The 21,921-nt window shown below is 36.9% G+C and overlaps 2 long non-coding RNA genes across 5 annotated transcripts in view; one reads left to right on the top strand and one right to left on the bottom strand.

Moving 5' to 3' along the window:
- LOC132509036 (uncharacterized) overlaps positions 1–21,921 on the bottom strand; it is a 68,976-nt gene that overhangs the window by 29,257 nt on the left and 17,798 nt on the right. The window lies entirely within an intron of this gene.
- Positions 1,288–21,921, top strand: part of LOC132508791 (uncharacterized) — a 30,466-nt gene continuing 9,832 nt past the window's right edge. The window contains exons 1-3 of one of the 2 annotated variants that reach the window (XR_009536770.1): positions 1,288–1,580; positions 14,837–14,960; positions 20,706–20,746. This is a non-coding gene — a long non-coding RNA (uncharacterized LOC132508791). The remainder of the gene's footprint in view (positions 1,581–14,836; positions 14,961–20,705; positions 20,747–21,921) is intronic. The other variant, XR_009536769.1, reaches the window with a different exon arrangement.

The following is a 21,921-nucleotide window of genomic DNA, read 5'->3' as shown; positions in this document are numbered from 1 at the left end:
GGAAATCGCAAGGTCGAAGCCCCATCTTTCATCTCACCCAAGAACACACCCCCGCGCCCCCCCAAGAAAGGACGACACCGTGAGAGCAAATGACAAAAAATCCCGAGCAAAAAGCGAAAGTCCAGCATCTTTCCTAGGAGCCCGCTAAAACCTCAAAAGCCTGCCCCCGCCCCATCTTGTCCAAATTGGAAAAGCCAGACTCGGTCAGTGCTACCCCTGCCGAGACCCAGGCGCGCAGAGCAGGAGGGCGGCGTGGAGAAACTCACATTGCTAGGGCATCTCATGCTTTGGCATCAAAGACGACAATATAAACGACTGGGTCCCGCGGAGGGTACTATCCGCACGTCGGCCGGGAGGCACCCGCTACTCCGGGTCCTCAATTTTCCGCCGACCTTAAGTTTCTTGTCACGGGAAGACAGCCGCAGCGGGCCGGGAAAACTGCCATAAAAGACTGCTCGGTTCGGCAATGGGGGAGGGGGCGCTCGTCCCCCTCCTCCTGTCAAGGAGCCTCTGCCTGCCGAGCCCCGCCGCGCCCCGTCTCCGGCCCCGGGCGGGGGGTCCTGCTGACAGATCCGCTGGGCGGCGGCCGCTCAGCCGCAGCGCGTCCGCGTCCCGCTCAAACTGCAACTCCCCTCCCCCCACACCCCCGACTCTCCGCGCTCCCGCCACATTCTGCCCGCCGCCGCCTACTCAGACACCCAATTACCCCCAACCCTACCTCCTCGCATTTTTGGCGATTAAAATGAAGGCGGACCCAGTTCCCACTCCCTGCACCCCCCCCACCGCCTGCCGGTCCCACCACTGCCACCTCCTGAGTCCCGCTCTGCTACTTCTTCAGGCTCTTACCGGCTGCGCCAACCCTGGCGAAGCTCCGCCAAGTGCCCTTTGCTCGAAGTAATTTTTGGCGATTTTTTTAGTAATTTTTCGGCTGAGTCCTAGTGGCGATACGCTCTCCGACAGGTTATCCCGTCTCTCCCGCTAGATTGATGAGATCAGGCATCACTCGAAAATGGCGCCGAAAGCGCTGAGGCTCCTCATTCAAATTCGTTAGAGCCAACCCCGCCGCCCCGGGGCATGCCGGGAACGCGGGCTGCCTCCACAGCTGTCAATACCGCCTCCTAACCTCCGTACTCTAGCGTTCCCGACACTTCTGCTCATGCGCAAACTCCTACCCCAACCCCCCCCCCCACGCCTTGAACATGCGCAGAATCATCGAGTGTTCACCGTTCTGCCTTCGCTTACTCAGTCGCAGCCCTTCTCTTTTCTTGCGCGTGCGTGCAGCTCCTATGCTCAGCCTAAGAGGTAGAGGGGCCGTGCGGAGTGTGGGCCCGAGGGTCCGTAGATGACGTATCAGTCGATAGGCATTTATTCTACTGTTCAAGGAAAACAAATAAGGGTGCAGCTTAGGCGAAAAGAAAAACATCTTATTGCCAGTGTCTAAACTCCAACGGAATGTGTCTGAGACCGTGTGTATGGATACACGTGTACTTGAATCAACCCCGCCTGTGTGTACAGCTCTTGCTGTTAAGTCAACGCTTTACCGGAGCTATCGCACTTAAGCCTCAGAACAACTTTATGAGGTAGGTACTATTATCATTCTCCGTTTGCAGACCAGGAAACGAAGGCTCAGAGACGTTGTAAGTAATTTCCCTAAGGTAGCACAGGTAGCAAGCACGTGGACGAGTCCGCATCTGTCAGATTCTGGAGCCCGGGCCGTTCTCTACCATGCTGTGCGACCCAACCTGTGTGCGTCTGCGTGTGTGTGTGTGCGTGTGTGTGCGCGCGCGTGTGCTGGAGCCCGGTTCTAGGTTCCCTGTTATGAAGGCACTTTCACTGAATCTAGTTTCTCTCACCGCGTTCTTGTTCTTAAAACATTCTGCTCGATTTTGGAGAGGTAAATGGGTTATTGGGCAGTCTTTGGGATCGCTTAGGGTGATTTTTAAAAAAAACGGTTGGTAAGGTAACTTAATCTTGCAAAGACGGGTTTCTGTTGTGTCACGCACTGGTAAAGTAATAATAGCTAGATACCATATATTGACTGTACTCTGGGCTGCCATGGTGCTAAAATAAACGCTTTACGGAATGATCATGTTTACTGCCCACATCAGCCCTATGAAGTAGGCATTATCTTTATTTTACACAAGAGGATACCTGAGACTCAGATTAAGAAACTTGCCCCTAAGTTTTATAACTAGTAAGTAGAAGCACAAGACCTAGGTAGATCTGTCCAACGTCAAAAACTGGACACTATGGTAAGACAGTAGATGATGATACATTTGTCAATACTGGAACACCTTCTTTAAAAATCTCTTTTAATCATTCATTTGCTTGAGAGAATTATCCTACCTGCCACAGGCTAGTTAAGATGGAAAAAAAACCAAACTGCCATTGATTCTAAATGATTACATTTTAAGATTATTTTAAAACTGGTTGCTTTTTTTCCTGATCCCAAGTTACAATGAATTTTCTAAAGAATCCAACAGTTTAAAATCTGGGGCATTGCTACACTTATTTCTAGTTTTTTGTTGTAAAACAACTTGTGATGAATCATAACTGAGTGTACAAAGACATACATCATTGTGAGGGTTAAATTAGACAACGCAGGTGAAAATGCCTGAAGTGCTAAGAAGTAAGGAAATGGGAGAAGGCTAGCATGGTTTGCACTATTGTGGTACAGTTGAAAGAGAAATGGATTTTAATAATTTGACATCATCAAGAAGTAACATGATTGAGTAGTATGGGGCTTACGTCTCTATGGTACGTTTGTGCACTGGTTAAGTGAGTAGACTCTGGAACCAAACGGCTTGGGTTGGAGCTCAGCTCTGCTATTTACTAGCTTTGTGACCCTGCATGAGTTACTTTTTCTCAGTTTGATCTTTTGTAAAAGGATTAATGCTAGTACCTCAACCGGTTGTTGTAAGGATGTAAATGAGCTAATATATTAAAGGTATTTGAACAGTGCTTGGTATATTAGTGAATGTTAGCTATTGTTGTAAGTCAGTTATTAACACTGATCTTTTAAAATGGTTTCTTTAGAGGTATTTTAAAAAACTACAGTTAGGGGTGTTAGGAATTAGCATTTGTGTTCAAGAGCCCCTTAAAATGATAAATCAACCTGACGAATTATTTTTGCCAAATAGAGTAATGATTTCTGTCAGATGAATAAAGATGTTAAGAGTAACCTAAGAAGATGGAATCGTTTTACTGCTTTTTCTAATTATTAAAGTTAAAGGGAAAAGGGAATAAAACCACTCTAAAATGTAAAGTAAAAACCATCCAAATTTCTATCATCTAGAGATAAATACGTATCCTTTGTAATTTAAAAATATACCTGTGGAGAGAATCAGCTAGGTGAAGTCTGGATAAGTGGTATATTTGGGGAATTTATTTGCAAGATTGTACTAGAACATCATGAATTGGTAAAGTTTTAAATCCAGTCCCCTTTTAAGATTTATTCTGTCAAGAGAATTCCAAAGTGATGACGATATTAATAAATAATAACATTTATTGAGTACCTACAATGTGTCAGCTAAGCATGCATATCCATTTTCTCCTTGAATCCTCATAATAACTCATGAGGTGGGTGCAATTATTATCTCCCATTTTCCACATACTAAAGTTTATGTAGAGGTCACTTTTAGAAGATTTAAGTCCTGTTTTAAGATCCTATTTAATAAACCAACAATCCTTCATTAAAGCTTCTTGATTCACTAATATGGGAGAAAACAAAATCAGGTAACTTGGTTCCTAAGCCTGAAACCAACTGGAAAAAAAAATGGTGTTTTGAAAATGAAGAATTTTATGTTTGACCACAAGGGGGTGCAAATTCCCGAGTTGAATTTTAAAGAAAAAAAAGAGTACTTTTACTTCAGATCATCAGATTCACAGGTAAAAAGCTAGTAAGAATACCTTCCTTGAAGTTTAATACTCCACACAGTGATATACTTTATGTGAAGAAAGAACTCAGTTATTTAGGGACTCAGCTGGGGTAGAAGTTGTCAACTTTCTTTCATTTTCAATACAGTGAAGAGTTAATCACCCTACCCCCACCCCTTTCCACCCACCCAGTTTGTTTTTCTGCATACTCTTCTTGACTTGTCATAAGAGTAAAACTGAAGTCATAATTTAAAATTTGAGGTTTTACTTGGAAACTGCAGTGCAATCACCAGCAAATGAATGGTAAATATGGGTAGTGTGGAGAGCAGAGGTCTTGTAATTTCAATGCTTTTTTTCCCTCCTGCTGTTTCTGATGAGTAAGCTGCCACTGATGGAATGTTGGCTTCAACATATTAGCTTATTTAGATAAAACTGTGAAAGCTATAGGTCTGTTCATCTTTTAAGGAAGAATGAAGCCTCTTAAAGAAAAACATTTTGAACAGTAACTCAGTATACACTGGTGAATGTTTTAAAAACAATTTGCATAGATGCAAATTGCATAGATGTAAAAGCTACATAAATAGCTTTTATTTTCCTGTTGGTCTTGTTTTTCTGAGGTGGACTTAGTTTAAAAAAAAACTCTTTTACTTGGAAATAATTTCAAATTTACAAAAAGTTGCAAAAATAAAAATAGTTCAGAGAACACCCATATCATTTACTTGCTCTTTTGCAAGGTCTCTGTCTCTCTCCAAATATATATATATATATATATTTCTTTATATGCAATTTTTTTTCTGAACCATTTGAGGTTGAGTTACATACATCCTGGCCCTTGATCCCTAAATACTTAAGTGTGTATTTCCTGTCAACTTCATAAATTTACATTGAGAAAATACTTCAGTCTACCATCCACATTCGCATTTCGTAGGTTGGTCCTTATACCATTTCCCCCTCCAGTACAGGAGCCAGTCTGGGGTCAGGCACTACATTTAGTGGGTCTTGACTCTAGCTTCTTTTACTGAAACATTTCCACAGCCTTTCTTTATCTTTTATGACCTTGATATTTTTGAAGAATATAGTTTCCCCTTCCACCCTCCTTTTTGATAGAACATTCCTTATTTTGTTTTTGTCTGATGTTTCCTCATGATTAAATTGAGGTTTTGCATTTTTAACTGGACTACTGCACAGGTGGTATTATGTCCTTCTCAGGGTACCACTTCTGGAAGCACATGATATCCATATGTCCCTCACTGATGATGTTAATTTTGACCACCTGATCCATATATGGCCCGAATTTTCCAATGTATAGTTACTGTTTTTTTCCTTCCTGGCAAATAATCAATTTGTGGGGAAATATTTGAAGATAAAGCTTGCTCTTCATCAAAGTTCCCATTTAAATATAGCATCCATTATTGCTGATATAATTTTACCATGATGGTTGCAAAATGATTCAACAAATACTCCTTTCACATTTACCAGTCAGCCCACAGCAGTCTACTGCAAACAGAGCCCTTTCTTCTCCTCTATTTATCTATTTATTATCTGCATTAACTTATGAATTCCTATGTTTTTCCATTTCTGTATTTACCTTGTTTTCCTGTATTCTTTCTATATTTATATGTGTGTATATATATATATATATATTTTTGTGTGTGTGGTACACGGGCCTCTCACTGTTGTGGTCTCTCCCGTTGTGGACCACAGGCTCCGGACGCGCAGGCCCAGCGGCCATGGCTCACGGGCCCAGCCGCTCCGTGGCATGTGGGATCTTCCCAGACCGGGGCAGGAACCCGTGTCCCCTGCATCGGCAGGCAGACTCTCAACCACTGCGCCACCAGGGAAGCCCTATATGTGTATATTTTGTACATTTTTTTCTGAACCATTTGAATGTAAGTTACACACATCATGACCTTTCACCTCTAAATATTTAAGCCTGTATTTAATTATTTTAGTGTTCGAATTGTCCCAGATTTAGCTAGTGGAAGCACCTTTAGTTTGGGTCCTGTCTTTGTGGTATGCTTATATCATTTTTTGGGCGTACTTCCTTGCTTTCTGGTATAATAAGATGTTCCAAGTTTAGCTTGCGCTTACCCTGCCCTAGCCCTAGTGTTAGCTTTTTCTCCAGAGCCCTGTTTCCTCTTAGTGGAGAATGGTATTAGATATCAAGGTTAGGTATGCTCATTGCTGCTTCTTGGACCTTTCAGGAGACAGAGCTAGGAAATATATACATATATATGCACATTAAAATATGCATACACTAAGATGTACATATATGTTAATAAAATTAAGCTCATGTATATTATTATTTGTATTATAATTGAGAAGATATCATAGCAATATTTATAAAGTTCTGAATAAAGTCATGAAATCACAATCCACATTAACAACTCATACAATTTTCATGTTCCCTTAGTAAATATCTGTACATATAATTTTATAGGGTCATAGTGTGAAATAGTTTTCTTTGTCTTTTTCCACTTAACATGTAAGAAGCATCTGAGTTACTATATCATTTTTACAATCTCATTCTAAATTTCTCTGCTATGTATCATTTAGCAGATTCTACCATTCTTTTATTGGTGGACATCTAGGTTGTTTTCAATTTTTTGTTATTATAAATAATTCTGAAGTGAACATTTTTATATTTTCCTAATTAACTTTCTTATTTATTCATTTATTTATTAGACGATTTCTCAGAAGTGGGAATATGTTTGATATGTACTGGCACACAGATTAGTCAAACATTTACCAAAGTCCATATCAGAATTGGATATATAGAGATGAGAAGTATGTAGTCCCTGTTAGCAAGGAGCTGAAAGTCTAATGGAAGAAAGATAAATTCTTTAAAAATTATAATTTGAAATGTACAGGAAGAACATTAACCCAGGTAAGGAATAGGTGGCTCAGGAAAGCTTTTTAGGAGGGAGGTGGTGGTTGAGCTGCGTCTTGAAGGATACCTTGGCGAAGCCTTCGAGGAACCAGTGTAAAAGAGAGAGCAGAAGTAGGCCATAGAGAGCATTTTAAGCAGAATCACTGGAGTGTAAGGAAACAGAGGAGTCAGAAAGAACCTGGCATGGTCAAGAATATTCAGGTAGTTGTGTGATTTGTTGCCTAGGTGCTTTGGAGGAGTTGAGAAAGGTTAGCCTGATCAAGTGGATAGAGATTAAACCATGAAGGGCCTTACATATCACTTTTATATTGATGCAATTGAAAAATTTTAAACCAATGAGTAATACGATCAGATTTATATTTTAGAAATTCACTTTAACAAGGGTACTGGAGAACAGATTAGAAAATGCAAGAGCGGTGATAGAAAGTCCTGCAGAGGCTATTGTAGTATCTAGGCAAGAATTAAAAAAGTATTTGAACCAAAGAATTAGAAATGAAGTATAAACAAGATTGGATTTACTTACTTAGTATTAACTATGTAACTATTCCCAGGTAACTATTTAGCACCTACTCTGTGTTATATATTGTTCAAGGTACTGAGCATATAGGGATGAGCATAACAGCCACAGTTCCTCCCTTTATGCTGTAGTCTACTGAGAGAAACAAGGATTAAGTTAATAATCATACAAATTACAACAGCAGGAAAACACAGGATGCCCTAAAAGCGTACACCATGGGGACCTAACACTGAAGATTTAAGTAAGGCCTTTCTAAGGCGGGACAGTTAAACTGAGACTTAGGAAGGAAGACCACTCTAGGCAAAGGAGGAGTGTATGTTAATGTCCTGAGCAGAAAGGACCAGTAAATTCAATGCCCATGAGGCTAGAGCAGAGTTAGCTAGGACGGAAAAAGTTGGAAGTAAGACTAAAGAGGCTTAGGAGCCTTTGTATAATACATGGAGAAGAGAGAGAGGAGGCGTGTAGCAGGACTCCTAGGTTTCTGGTGTGGGCAACTGAGTGTCTCTTGGTACCATTTCCTGAAGGAAAATAGAACAGGTTTGGTGGATTATGATATGTGAAATTTTTTTTTTTTTTTTTGGTGGTACGCGGGCCTCTCACTGTTGTGGCCTCTCCCGTTGCGGAGCACAGGCTCTGGACGCGCAGGCTCAGCGGCCATGGCTCATGGGCCCAGCCGCTCAGCGGCATGTGGGATCTTCCCGGATCGGGGCACGATCCCGTGTCCCCTGCATCTGCAGGCGGACTCTCAACCACTGCGCCACCAGGGAAGCCCAGAAATGTTGATTTTTATATGCCTTTGGGCCAAGTACGTACTTCCATCCTCTGTAGAGGTAACTGGATATTAGGATTGGATTTTTGATTTGGAAGTCTGGAATTTGGGGGAAGGTCTGGTTTGCATGTTGTCTGTAGATTTACTAGTTGACCAATTGTAGATGGTAGTTTAAACTGTGGGATTGGATGAGATCACTGAGGGAGGTATGTAGACTGATAAAAAGGTTCAACACAGAATCTTGGAGAACATTGGTAGCTACACAAAAAATGTATACACCGGAAAAAAAAAATTGCTATAAATAGTAAAGACACATGACAAACTAAAAAATATTTTTAACATATAAAGTAGGTAAAGGGTTAATATCCTCAATATATAAAGAGATAGGTCTATAAGAAAAATAGAGTTAACCAATACACAGTTAGCAAAAGAAGAAAAACAAATACAAGTTTTTCTTGTTTTTCTTTTTCAAATAAGTTCTTGGAGAGGTTTTATTTATTAATCAAACTTTAAGTACTTAAGGAAAGCAGAAGTTATAGAAGTTATAAAATTCTAAATGCTAAATATTTAAGAGACCTTAAAAAGCATCCTTAAAAGTGATTGCTGTTAAAATTTACAAAGACTGGGCTTCCCTGGTGGCGCAGTGGTTGAAAGTCTGCCTGCGCATCCGAGCCTGTGCTCCGCGACGGGACAGGCCACAACAGTGAGAGGCCCGCGTACCACACACACACACACACAAATTTACAAAGACTAACCAGAGTTTCAAGTTGAATTTAAAAGTTAAGGAAGAACTAAAGTTTTTTAGTTCATAACTTTGATAAGAATTTAAATGACCCCTGAATATTCTTTTCAATGCACGAAAGACATTTAAAAAACCTCCTCACATTGACGGTATGAGTGAGTAAAGGCTGGTGGCAATGTAAATTAAAGCAGACCTTTTGGAAAGTAATTTAGCAATAATAAAAAAGATTATAGAAATAGTCATGTTTTTCCTGCCAGAAATTCCAATTTCAGGAGTCTAGGTGAAATAAATCCAAACTATGGAAAAAGATCTATATAGGAAGATGCCCATTGCAGCATATTAAATAAAATAGCAAAAAGGGGGGGGGTTGGGTTGCAATGTATAGTAGTAGTAAAATTATTGAGTAAACTGTGGAAAATTCACTGGATTTACTATTAGCATCATCACAAAATGATGCATACCAACTGGAAAAATGTTTGTAAGTGCAAGATGTTAGAGGTATAATTAGGATGATTGGAACTACTTCTAAAACACACAGAGGAAAAGTACAAGGAAGAACTTTCAACGCATATCAAGGTTTTCTGATCAAAGCTAAAAAGATAAAAGCCAGTCTAAAATTTGGCATTGCTGACCCTGCCAAACTATCTTTCTAAGGAACATTGATAGTCTATGAGCTAGTCCAGTGATTCTTAAACGTTGAGAATTTGTTGACAGTTACAGATTCTTTCTCTAGAATCATGTGCATATGTGAACTGTTTGCACGTAATTTTAGAGATGGATGATGGTCGATGGAGTTCCTGAAGAAAGGTAGAGGAAAATGATTCATTTTTATGATAGGCATAATAATGGTTCTCCTAAAGATGTCCGTATCCTAATCCCTGGAATCTGTGAATATGTTATGTTACATGGCAGGGAGTATTCAGGTTGTAGATAGAATTAAGTTTGCTACTCAGATGACCTAAAAATAGATTTTCCTGAATTATCTGAGTAGGCTCAATATAATTCCACAATTTTTCTAAATGTGGAAGAGGGAAGCAGAATAGTCAGTGTCAGGGTGGTGAGATGTGAGAAAGACTCAACCAGCTATTGCTGGCTTTGAAGATAGAAGGGGGCCATGAGCCAAGGAAGGAGGGCAACCTCTAGAAGCTGAAAAAGGCAAGAAAACAGATTCTTTCTTAGATCCTCCAGAAAGGAATGTAGCTCTTGTGGGATCTTAGTTTCCTGAACAATGATTGAATACCCCCACCCCCCACCCCCGCCACAGCAGTGAAAGTGCTGAGTCCTAACCACTGGACCACCAGGGAATTCCCCAATTCTGGTTTTGAGAGTTTCATAATGGCCTGGAATCTGTCTGTCCTTGTTCTGTGTCTTCAGCACAGTTACTGGCATTAATATTTAATGGGAATGAATGGAACTCAGCAAAGAGAGACAGGATCACCAATTGCTCTGCCACCTGAACAAATCTGAGAATTACTTGTTTTACTCTATTATGTTCTGTGTATTCTTATAATCTGTGAGTTAAAACTGCTCTAGATTGATTAAGGCTGTTTTCTGAAATAAATTGATGTTTACTGAGTATCACTTATGAACAAGGTATTTTGTTTTAAGACTGTACTTGTTTATTATCATATATTTAAAACATTGTGCTATAAATAGCTATGCTTAGGATTTTCCCCCTCCAGGAATATTATAACTAGTAAACTAGAAGAATTATAATAAAAGGCAAAAAGAATAAGGATTAACAATGGCTGGCTTGAAAATGTTTCTAATCTCTGTCATATATCCATAGCTATTTATTTTCTACTATGAGTTTTTAATTTTTCAAATTTAATATTCACCTGATAATTTCAAATTAAGCTTCTAATCAGGTTAGTGTATTGGTAAAAATATTGTATATATTGGTAAAATACTAAATCTAAGTATTTTTCTGTACTTTTTTTGTTTAACAAATACATCAAAGTACTTTTTGTCTTTTTTAGGTCTGTGAAGTGTCAGACCTCAAGACAGACAACAACTGTTTCATTAGGTTCACAGTATCTAGTGCACTAATCATAAACCTGTACAACATTTACTGAAATTTGTTGGTAATGTGGTGAGTTTTTCCCACATATTCACCCATTTACACTCCCTTTTTAAAATGCAAGTGTGTCATTTATTTCAGATATTGACAGAATCTTTGTTCTGTGAAGTAACTTTGGTAGTTTCTTTTCCCTGTAGCTAATTGATACATTAAAAAAGCAATGATAAAATCCTCCTCAGAAGTAAGAGAATGGACTTAGGACATGGGGAGGGGGAAGGGTAAACTGGGACGAAGTGAGAGAGTGGCATGGACATATATACACTACCAAATGTAAAATAGATGGCTAGTGGGAAGCAGTTGCATAGCACAGGGAGATCAGCTCGGTGCTTTGTGACCACCTAGAGGGGTGGGATAGGGAGGGTGGGAGGGAGATGCAAGAGGGAGGGGATATGGGGATATATGTATATGTATAGCTGATTTACTTTGTTATACAGCAGAAACTAACACAACAATGTAAAGCAAATATACTTCAATAAAGATGTTAAAAAATAATTTAAAAAGTTACTTAAATGGTTCATAACTATATGCTTTAATTAATTACGTATCAGTTTGTAAGTACTTTATTATCCATAAATATTTTTGGATGATCCTTTAAAAATCACAAAGGCAAAAAAAGAAACTACTCTTAGAGTAGTTTCTTTTTAGAGTATATCCATATTAGTTATAGGGGAGAAAATTTACACATGGATCAGGAAATATATTTGTTTGGGGAAATTTACTTTGCATGGTTTAGAGCCCCAGTTTCTGAAAGTCATTTATAACAGATTCGTACATATTTTCAACTCTGATTCTGTTAGGATTATGGAGGTATAAGGGTTTTTTTCTCCTATATAAAGAATTGTTTTGCTTCCACATTCGTGGAACTAATATTATAGGACTGAACTAACATTCATTTACAATTAATAATTATAATATTTAGTGAAGAAGTATGAACTACCCACCTCACAACCCATTACCAATAAGGATACCTGGAAAGGTATAAACCCATTTGTTTGTTATTTACTTTCTAAAAAATTAGTGTGAAAATGCTGGCCTTAAATGATATATTAAATACAGTGTTTTGAAACATTGTTTTAAAATAATTTAAATTTCCTTAGTAAAGGAAATTTAGCCTATTCAGGTTTGGAATCGTAGAATATTAAAAGTTAAAACACACCTATTTGTAACTGCCCCCTGGAGCTGCTGAGAACAAACTCATTCCCACCTACATGTGATAACCCCTTAAGTATGACTTCTAGTACTTTCAACCATGAGGACAACTGAATCTCCATTCTCCAAACATCTATGATTTTAAACCCTTCACAGTCTTGGTTTCCTTCTCTGGTTGTTCTCCAGTTTAACAGAGCCTATCTCAAAAAGTGACACCCCAAATGGTAAATCATATACCATATATAGTCTAAAATACACAAGCATTGGTTAACTTTTTGTCTGGTCATTAAAAATGTGTGTATTTGGGGAGCAATTTAAGTAATAAAAAGGACTGGTAAATAATAGTCATGGATCTATTCTTGACCCTTTATCAAAGGAAAATTGAATAATAAACCTTACATTGAGTAAAAAACATTTAAAATGACAACTCATGGCTTTGTCAGAGACTTTATTGACTTGGGATTAGCCTTGTCCTGGAAGTTGAGTAGGAAAGGAATCTATTAACATTTATTTCTTATTCATTTCTAGTAAACAGAAGTAAAATTGGGACTCTCTGGTCTCTAGGAGATATGACTGAGGATGTATGACCTGTTCTCTATGACAGTTCAGCCTCATGCTACATTTTCTATTCTTAATATGTAAAAACATTACTTCGTGTAGAACAAACCTATAGGGAAATAGGGAGAATAAAATACAGCACATTCTCTTTTGGCAAAGAAATGCTTACGTGTTTTAAACAAATTAACTTTTTAAGGCAGCTCTGAAGAAGTAATTTATTTTAAATAGGTGAACAGTTTACAGCTCTTATGGGAACACTTTTTCCTTACTTTTCTTCGTCATAGGATTAGGCCCCATGTTTTTAATTTAACTCCTTTAATTTTTGCTGTTAACATTTAATTTACTTGATGACCCCATACTGTTAACTTTTGACCCAGTGAACTCAGGATGGTATATACAGACCATATACCTGATTTTAAAGAAACTCTTTAAAGAAAAATAATGTTTGAAGTGAACAGAAGATTAAATTCATTTCAATGTTCCATGTAGAGAAGTATCACACATACTTAACCAAAGAACATTTTTCCCCTTTGGAGGATGTATTTTTATAAACATGCGGTTTTTACAATTAGATGTTTATGCCATTGGCAAAACAACCCAAAGCTGATGTGACTGAACTGCAATATTTCTAATAAACTGTAAAACCACTAATACAGTATAGTAGATATGAAACCTTTTCCTGACAAGAAATTCTTATAGCATGTAGCTAAATCTAATGGTCCTTCCATCTACCTGTACTTATACCCAATTTCCTTTCCTATCATAAAATTAAAATTCCTAAAGTTGAATCCTTTCGATGTAAAAAATGTTAGTACATATAGTTGTTAATTATGATAAAGTTCAAAGCTTCTTCTAAATTACTTGATGTAAAGATACTTTGTATATAACTTTTATTTGCCCTTAAAACTGAACCTGTGGACTTGCTTTTGAACATTTCCTCCCTAATTATAAAATAAGAGTCCTATTATTTATTGAACTGTTTAAAATGCAGCTTAATGATTATTATGGGTATCTTCAAATATGCCATATTTACTTTATTGAAAAATGAACAGATAGTTAAGCAATAACTGCTATATGCTAAACACCTTTATGTATAGGGGTATTAACAAGCCTTCTAATCTCTGGAAGTAGTGCAAGCTATATATGTTTCTGTATAAAACTTCATGGTTTGCTAATAAGGTATCATGGTTGTTTCTTAATTTAAATACTAAGGGAATGTTATAAAAGGTGTTTTAATTTCATTTTATTTTTTAAATAAATGGAAGTATTTTTGTGTGTTTTTATAGCCATGGAGGGAAATAATGAGACTTTGCACTAGGGAAGTAATGCTTGGAATAGAGGTTAAAATAAGGTAAGAAAGCAGGTCTTAAGTGAGTAAATGGAGTGAAAAAAGCTGGAGTGGTAAGCGGTTGTGGTCAGAGATCAAGATATTGGAGTCTAAGGCCATGGAGTAATTTCTTGGTGTGTGGCTCTGGGTCTGGAAGGCTGAATGAAGTGGTTATAAGATGGTGGAGTCAGAGTTCAAGGTTGTTGGATGGGTTGTCTGTATGGACATGGAAATGGCGCACAATAGCAGAAAATGCAGGGGAGGTGGATACTGGCAGCCAAGTGCCAAAGTCCTCGATGAGTAAGGGAAGGAGTGACTGGGCAATTAAGTAATGACAATGAAAGAGAGGAACAAGGACTAAAAAATTTCCAAGACTGTTAATCATGCCCACAAATGAAGAGTCATGAGGGCAAGGACTAGGTCTTATTTAATGCTGCAAATATTTGTTGAATTAATGAATAAACAAATGATGACTTTATCATTTTGAATAGTATTTATTCATGTTGAATAAGTATTTCTGAAAACTTTGTGTTTTTCTATTATAAGAAATTGGTATTGAAGAAGATACAAATGGGCAAGAGGTAGAAAAAGGTGAATAATCCCACACCCAGAAATAACCACTATTAACCCCCGTTATTAAATTTTCACAACTGTTTTTTGTTCATATATATTTCCTAGCAGTAAATATTCAAGTATAATGTACTTTAATAACTGAATAAGTATTCTACTATAGAATATAAGGATGTACCATAGCAGTTTCTTATTTGGGAGTATTTATATTGATGCCTACCAGTTTTTCTCTACTGGTAAAAGGAACAATGTATCAATAATCGTTAAATTTTTGCCTTATTTATTTCCTTAGGATTCAGTCTTAGAAATGGATTTTCCGGTAGGGTCTTCATAATGAGCCTATTTATCTTTATTTTAGGTCTACTTCTAACAGGCTTGTTTATATGCATTCTTATTCTATCCTGGATTGGAATCAGAAAATTGGACAGTGTTGCAGGTTCTGACTGATGCAGGCACACTGACAGTGATGAAAGTGAGAACTGGTAAGTAAAAGTTCTTCTTCACAGGAATAATGATGGGTGTTTTAAAAACTTGGAATCAAGTAAACTTTTCATGATTAAAATAAGAAATGATTCATGAGCTGAATAACAGGATATAGTGGTCAGTTCAGAAATACATATTCAAATTAAATAAAAACCTCTATGAATAACCTACATTTATTGACAGCATCCAATTTTAGGAGAGATTTTAAAAAATCGTGAATAGGGACTTCCATGGTGGTCCAGTGGTAAAGAATCCGCCTTCCAGTGCAAGGGACGTGGGTTCGATCCCTGGTCAGGGAACTAAGATCCCACATGCTGCCGGACAACTAAGCCTGTGCGCCACAACTGCTGATCCTGAGCGCCTCAACTAGAGAACCCGCATGCTCTGGAGCCTGCGCACCACAACTAGAGAGAGGAAACCTGCATGCCACAACTAGAGAGAAGGCTGTGAGCCACAACGGAGATCCCGTGTGCAGCAACTAGGACCCGATGCAGCCAAAACAAAACTGTGAAGAGTCATCAAAGTCACTGCTCCTCAAGACTTTTTCACAAATGTGTGGTTTGGTCAATAGCAGAGAAGAGTGAATAATAGCCCTAGAAACTTGGTCCCAAGATAGAATTTTCTTTAGTTTCACATTTTATCTTAAATTTAAAATGAATGTGCATTATATACCGTAATAGTCCTATGGTTAGTATAAATACCACGCCACGTGGTATACCATTTATACCACGGTTAGTATAAGTGTTAGCGTGCCACAACTACTGAGCTTGTGCGCTTCAACTGGAGAGCCCACGTGCTGCAAACTACAGAGCCCACGCACCACAACTACTGAGCCTGAGTGCCATAACTAGAGAGAAGCCCGCATGCAGCAACAAAGAGCCCGCGGGCTGCAACTAAAGCCCGACACAGCCGTAAAAATAAATAAATAAATAAATATTAAAAAAAGAAAATCGACTGTTCAAACAAAAATAATAACAATGTATAATGGGGGTTACAGCATGCATAAGTAAAATATATGATAACAATAGCATAAAGGGCAGGAGGGGAAAAATAGAAATATGATATTTGCTGTATGTGAAGTGATATAATATCACTTGAAAGTAGGCTGTGATAAGTTATATATGTAGACTATAAACCCTCAAGCAACCAGTAGAATAATAAAACATTATTAGGTAACAAGCCAACAAATGAGAAAAAATGAAACCATAAAAATTCAATCTGAAAAAAGGCAGAAAAAGGAAGAAAGGAACAATAAACAAATGGAACATAGGACAAAAGGAACAAATAGAAAACAGTAAGATGATAGACTTAAATCTAATCATATCAAGAATCACATTAAATGGAAATGATCTAAAAATCCTTATTAAAAGGCAGAACTTATCAGATTGATAGAAAGAAAGACCCAACACACTTTACATATGAAAATGCAAAAACATTAAGAATGAAAGGATGGAAAAAGATATACCATGCTGTTGCTCACCCTAGTCAAAAGAAAACTGGTGTGGCTAGATTGACATCTAGAAACAAAGTAAGATTTCAAAGTGAAGAATATTACCAGAGATAATGAAGGTCATTTCAGATAATAAAGGGGCCAGTTAATCAGGAGTACATAACGGTCCTAAATGTTTATGCCCCAAATAACAGTAGGTTCAAAATATGTGAAGCAAAAAATGATAGAACTGCAAGAGAAACAGAAGAATCTACAATTATAGTCAGAGATTTCAGTACCCCTCTTTCAAATAATTGCTAGAACAAGTTGAAACCTAGCAAGGATATAGTAAACTTAAACAACACTACCCACCAATATTACCTAATTGACTTGCCTAGAACATTCCACTTACAGTAGTAGAATACATATTCTCTTTAACATGAAACATTTACCCAGAGTGAGCATATTTTAGGCCAGGGGTCAGCAAACTATTGCCCTGGGGCCAAATCTAGCCTGGTTTTGTATTGGCCTATGAACTAAGAATGGTTTTCACATTTTGAAAGATTTCTAAAAAACAATATTGAGATTGTATGTGGCCCACAAATCTTAAAGTATTTACTATCTGACCCTCTACAGAAAAAGTTTGCTGACCTTTGTTCTAGGTCATAAAACGTGTCTCAGTATATTTTAAAGGATTCAAGTCATGCTGAAGTATGACCTGACCACAAAGGAATTAAATAAGAAATCAGTAACAGAAAGCTAACTGGAAAATCCCCAAATATTTTGAAACAAAATAACATGCTTTTATATAATCCATTGATTAAAGAAGGACTCAAAAGTGAAATTAGAAAGTATTTTGAACTGAAGGAAATAAAAATATAACATATCAAATTTTGAATAAATGAAATGCCTATATTAGAAAATACAAAAAAATATCTCAAATCAATGACCTCAACTTGATGTTAAGATACTAGAAAAAAAGAGCAAGTTAAACACAAAGAAGCAAAAAATAAATCATGAAATAATAAAGATCAAAGTAGAAATCAATGAAATGGAAAACAAAAATCAATTGAGAATATCTGTGGAATCAAAGCCTGGTTCCTTGAGGTGAGTAAAGTTGATAAACTTTTAGCCAGACTAGTCAGGAAAAAAAAAAAAAAAAGACACATATCAGGAAGACAAGTAATCAGGAATGAGAGGAGGTGACATCATTATAAATTCTACAAATAAAGGATAATAAGGGGATATTATGAACAACTTTAGGCAAAAAAAAAAAAGTCAACAACTTAGATGAAATGGCCAAAGTCCTTGAAAGACATAAACTACCAAAGCTCATTCAAGAAGAAATAGATAACCTGAATGGTCATTTGTCTGTTGAATTATTAGTTTAAAATATTCCCACAAAGAAAACTTCTGGTCCATAGGGCTTCACTGACAAATCCTTCCAAACATTTAGGAAAAAAAAAAATACGAGTTACACTCTTCCAGAAACGTGAAGAGGAGGGAATACTTCCCAACTTCTTCTTTGAGGCCAGCCTTACCCTGATACCCAAACCACACAAAGACATAACAAGAAAACTCAGGCCAATCCCCCTCATAAACATAAGTGTAAAAATTCTAAACAAAATTTTACCAAAATCCAACCATATATAAGAAGGATAGTATTATTGAGTGGGGTTTATCCCAAGAATACAGGATTGGTTTTAACATTCAAAAATCAATAAGTATAATTCACCATATTAAACTAAAAAAGAAAAATTGATCATCTTAATAGATGTAGAAGAAAATTTGACAAAACCCAATTTTCATTTCTGATATTAAAAACTCTCAACAAACTAGGAATGCAAGGATACTTCTTCAACCAGATAAAGGGTATCTACACAAAACCTACAGATAACCTCATACCTACTGATGAAAGACTGCATGCTTTCTAAGATCAGGAACAATACAAGGATTTCTGCTCTTATCACTTTTATTCAGTATTGGAGGTTCTGACCAGTACAATCAGGAAAGAAAAGGAATAAAACAATTTCAGATTGGAAAAGAGAAAATAAAACTGACATAATCGTCCACCTATTCCACTTGGTGGAATTGACAAAAAGCTGCCAGAATAAGTGAGTTTAGCAAGATTGTAGGATAGAAGATCAATATATAACAGTCATTTATATTTCTACATTCTAGCACCAAATATTAAAAATGGAAGTGCAAAAAATACAGAACATTTACAATAGCATAAAAAATACGAAGTTCTTAGGAATAAATCTGAAAAAGGCATGAAAGACCTGTACACTGAAAACTACAAATAACACTGAGAGGAATTAAAGATGACTTAAATAATTGGAGAGATTTACCTGGCTCATGGGTTCATATTGTTAAGATGTCAGTTCTCCCCAAATTGATCTAAAGGTTCAGTACAGTCCAAATAAAAATTCCAGTAGGCTTAAAAAAAAAAAATCTGAGAAGCTGATTCTAAAATTTGTATAGAAATGCAAAAGATCTAGAATAGCCAAAACAATTAAGTTTTATTTATTTTTTTGTTTACTTATTTATTGCTTTTAGGTAACTTTTGGAGGCAAAGTAGGACTTAAGAAAGGTAGCATTGGTGACCACCCAGAGGGATGGGATAGGGAGGGTGGGAGGGAGATGCAAGAGGGAGGAGATACGGGGGTATATGTATATGTATAGCTGATTCACTTTGTTATAAAGCATAAACTAACACACCATTATAAGCAATTATACTCCAATAAAGATGTTAAAAAAAAAAGTAGCATTGGAATCAGACAGATCTGGACTTAAATCCTAGCTCTGCCCACTTACTGTCTACATTATCTTGAAGATATAACTTTACTTGGGCCTCGGTTTTGCCCATCTGTGAAACGGGTTAATAATACCTCAAGAAGCTGTTGTGAATATTAAATGAAATAATAAATATTTGAGCACTTAACAGTGTCCGACATATAGCATGTACTAAATAAATGTTCCATTGCTAGCTACTATGAAGATACTTCTACATAAATGTAGGAATCCAAAGCCATATTGGATTAGATAATGGTAAGATGCTGAATATATTTTATGATATAATCTTCTGTTTACAGAAATCGTATCACAAAAACCCTTAGTTCAGGGAGGGTCAAACTTGATCCTTTGCTATTTAAAGAAACATGTAGGGTAGCACATTCTAAAATTGAACCTTCTTTAAAAGTGCTTTTTTATTTAGTTCCATAGCCAAGATTTGCTTTGGGGATGAAAATTTATGTTGGTCTGACAGTTTTACATTAAAACAAGCCCCACATTTAAGGGCTAAATAGTTTGGATGACTTGCATTAATGTACCTTTTATACTTTTTGAAGCCATAGCCTTTATACGGGAGTGCCATAGCCTTTATATGGGAGTACCATAGTCAAAGAAAAGTTTTAGGTATTTATTTTATGTGTTTTATCTTAAGGCACATAATTTGTTTAAGCTGGCTAGGAGGACATTCAATTAAAAATTCAGAACATTGAGTGAGATAATCCAGAGAAACAAAGTCTTTTAATTTTATTCATTCAGCTTGTTATCCTCACCCACTAAGGGGTCAGCTAACATGAAGAGATAATGTTTAATAAAGGACAGCTTTGTCTGACCTGAAGTAAAGAGTTCCAAAGCTAGATTACCTCTTTTGAAATTGCTTTGAAATTGCTTTCCTCATCTTACAATCAAAGTTCATATGCAGCCATTTGATGTTGTTTATTGCATTCCCTTTTTAGCCCATAGGGTTTCAATCTATTTCTATATAATGATGACTTTCATATGTCATCAGTAGCTTATTGAGAAAGCTTGAGTCCTCTGTCTTCTAGTGATATCCCACTTAGATCTGACATTAAGTTCATTTTTTTCCTTCAAGCTATTTTTTCCAAATTTCGTGGCTATTATTGGTGACAACACAAATTTTGGGACCTTCAAACTTAAAATCTTAGGTTCATTTCCTTCTTTCCCTCCCATAGATAAACAGCTGCTAAACTTGTTACTTCTTATAGCTACTTCTCTACAGTGGTACTTGATATATCCCTTTTCATTTTTAAAATTGCCCATTTAATCCAAGCTCTTAAATGTCAAGTTTGTATTGTAGCCTCTTGTATTGTAGTGTATAGAATTATATTGCAGCCTCTTGGTATTCTCCCTAGCCCCCATCCTATCTTATCCCTTTCCCCACTAGTCTACACAAAACATAAAATACTTTCCATCAAACACTCTGTAGAGAAGTATTGCTCGGTGAATACGGAAAACCTGATTAAGTAGAAAAAAGGAATTTAACTGGAATCTCCCTTCCTTTCAGTGATTCTACTTGAAAGGAATGGAGGAGAGCAGAACCTTCAGGTATTGAATCACGACTTTGACAAATACCACATGGGAGACGTGGCTGGCAAGAGACTGATAATATACGATAGAAACCATTGGAAAGATAAAAGGAGCCATAAAATTCAACTTCTGCTAGCCATTCTTTCCCTTTTTGCTCTCCATACACCTCAGCTGGGAATCTTTATATGTGCAGTATTTATTTGGCTTGTGTTATCCTGGTCATTATAAAGTTATCTAGGAGGCTAAGAGAGCTGACCAACTGAGAAGGGAAAGCAGTCTGTTCTGACAGTGATGACAAAAGGAGTTCAAGTCATACCAAACATCTTTCTCCCATTTAGAAACATCCTAGTATTTAAGACCTAGTATTTCATTTCTCTCTACTCCCATATTTGTGTTCTCTGTTCTTATCGTGTCTGTGAGATGACCTGCCTATTCCTGCTCTGCAGTAGTTCTGTATATTGTTGCACCTCTAGTGCCTCGAACAGTGCCTAGCACATAGCACATAGGAAGCACTCAGTAAATATTTGATGAATGAATGAATGGTTATCTTTTCTCTCTGGCAATCCAAACCCATTGCCACTTTCAAAAAATCCACATGAGATTTTCCGATTCCACTAAACTTCTGTCCATATCAATCTAGTTTTAAATCACTTCATTTTGCACATCCCCTTAGCAATTATTTGTAGTTTGTACTTGATTAATATACTCTTATTATGTTACTTTTCACATATTCCTATATCTTTTCTATATATGTTGTATTTTCAACTAAAAGATAATGCCTCAAGTGTTAAATACTGTATGTGCTGTTCAACAATGCCTCATGTGCTGCAGAAAGATAGACCCCCAATAGATGGGCAGGCTACCTACCTCCTTTTGAAACATATTCTCTGGATCAGTGTGATCTGCCTTGAAAGGGAGTTTAGATACATAGGTTCTGTTTTTTTGTATTTCACTCATATATTGTGTGACTTTGAGCAAATTCATTCCTTCAGTGTTCAGTTTAAGAACAAATTAAGAAACAGTTTCCTAAAGAAAAACATTTTAGAGTTCCAGAAGCATTTGTATGTTGGTAACATTTCTCCAGAAATATTTAATGTAATATACAAGTCTGGACTGGTCAATTTTAATCTTTCCTTGGAATTTCCATAGAAAAGTACATGTAGCAGAGACACTGAAATAATGTTATATAGAAA

This window comes from Lagenorhynchus albirostris, chromosome 18 (genome assembly GCF_949774975.1).
Source record: "Lagenorhynchus albirostris chromosome 18, mLagAlb1.1, whole genome shotgun sequence".
NCBI lineage: Eukaryota > Metazoa > Chordata > Mammalia > Artiodactyla > Delphinidae > Lagenorhynchus > Lagenorhynchus albirostris.
This window is presented reverse-complemented; position numbering and strand designations above follow the sequence as displayed.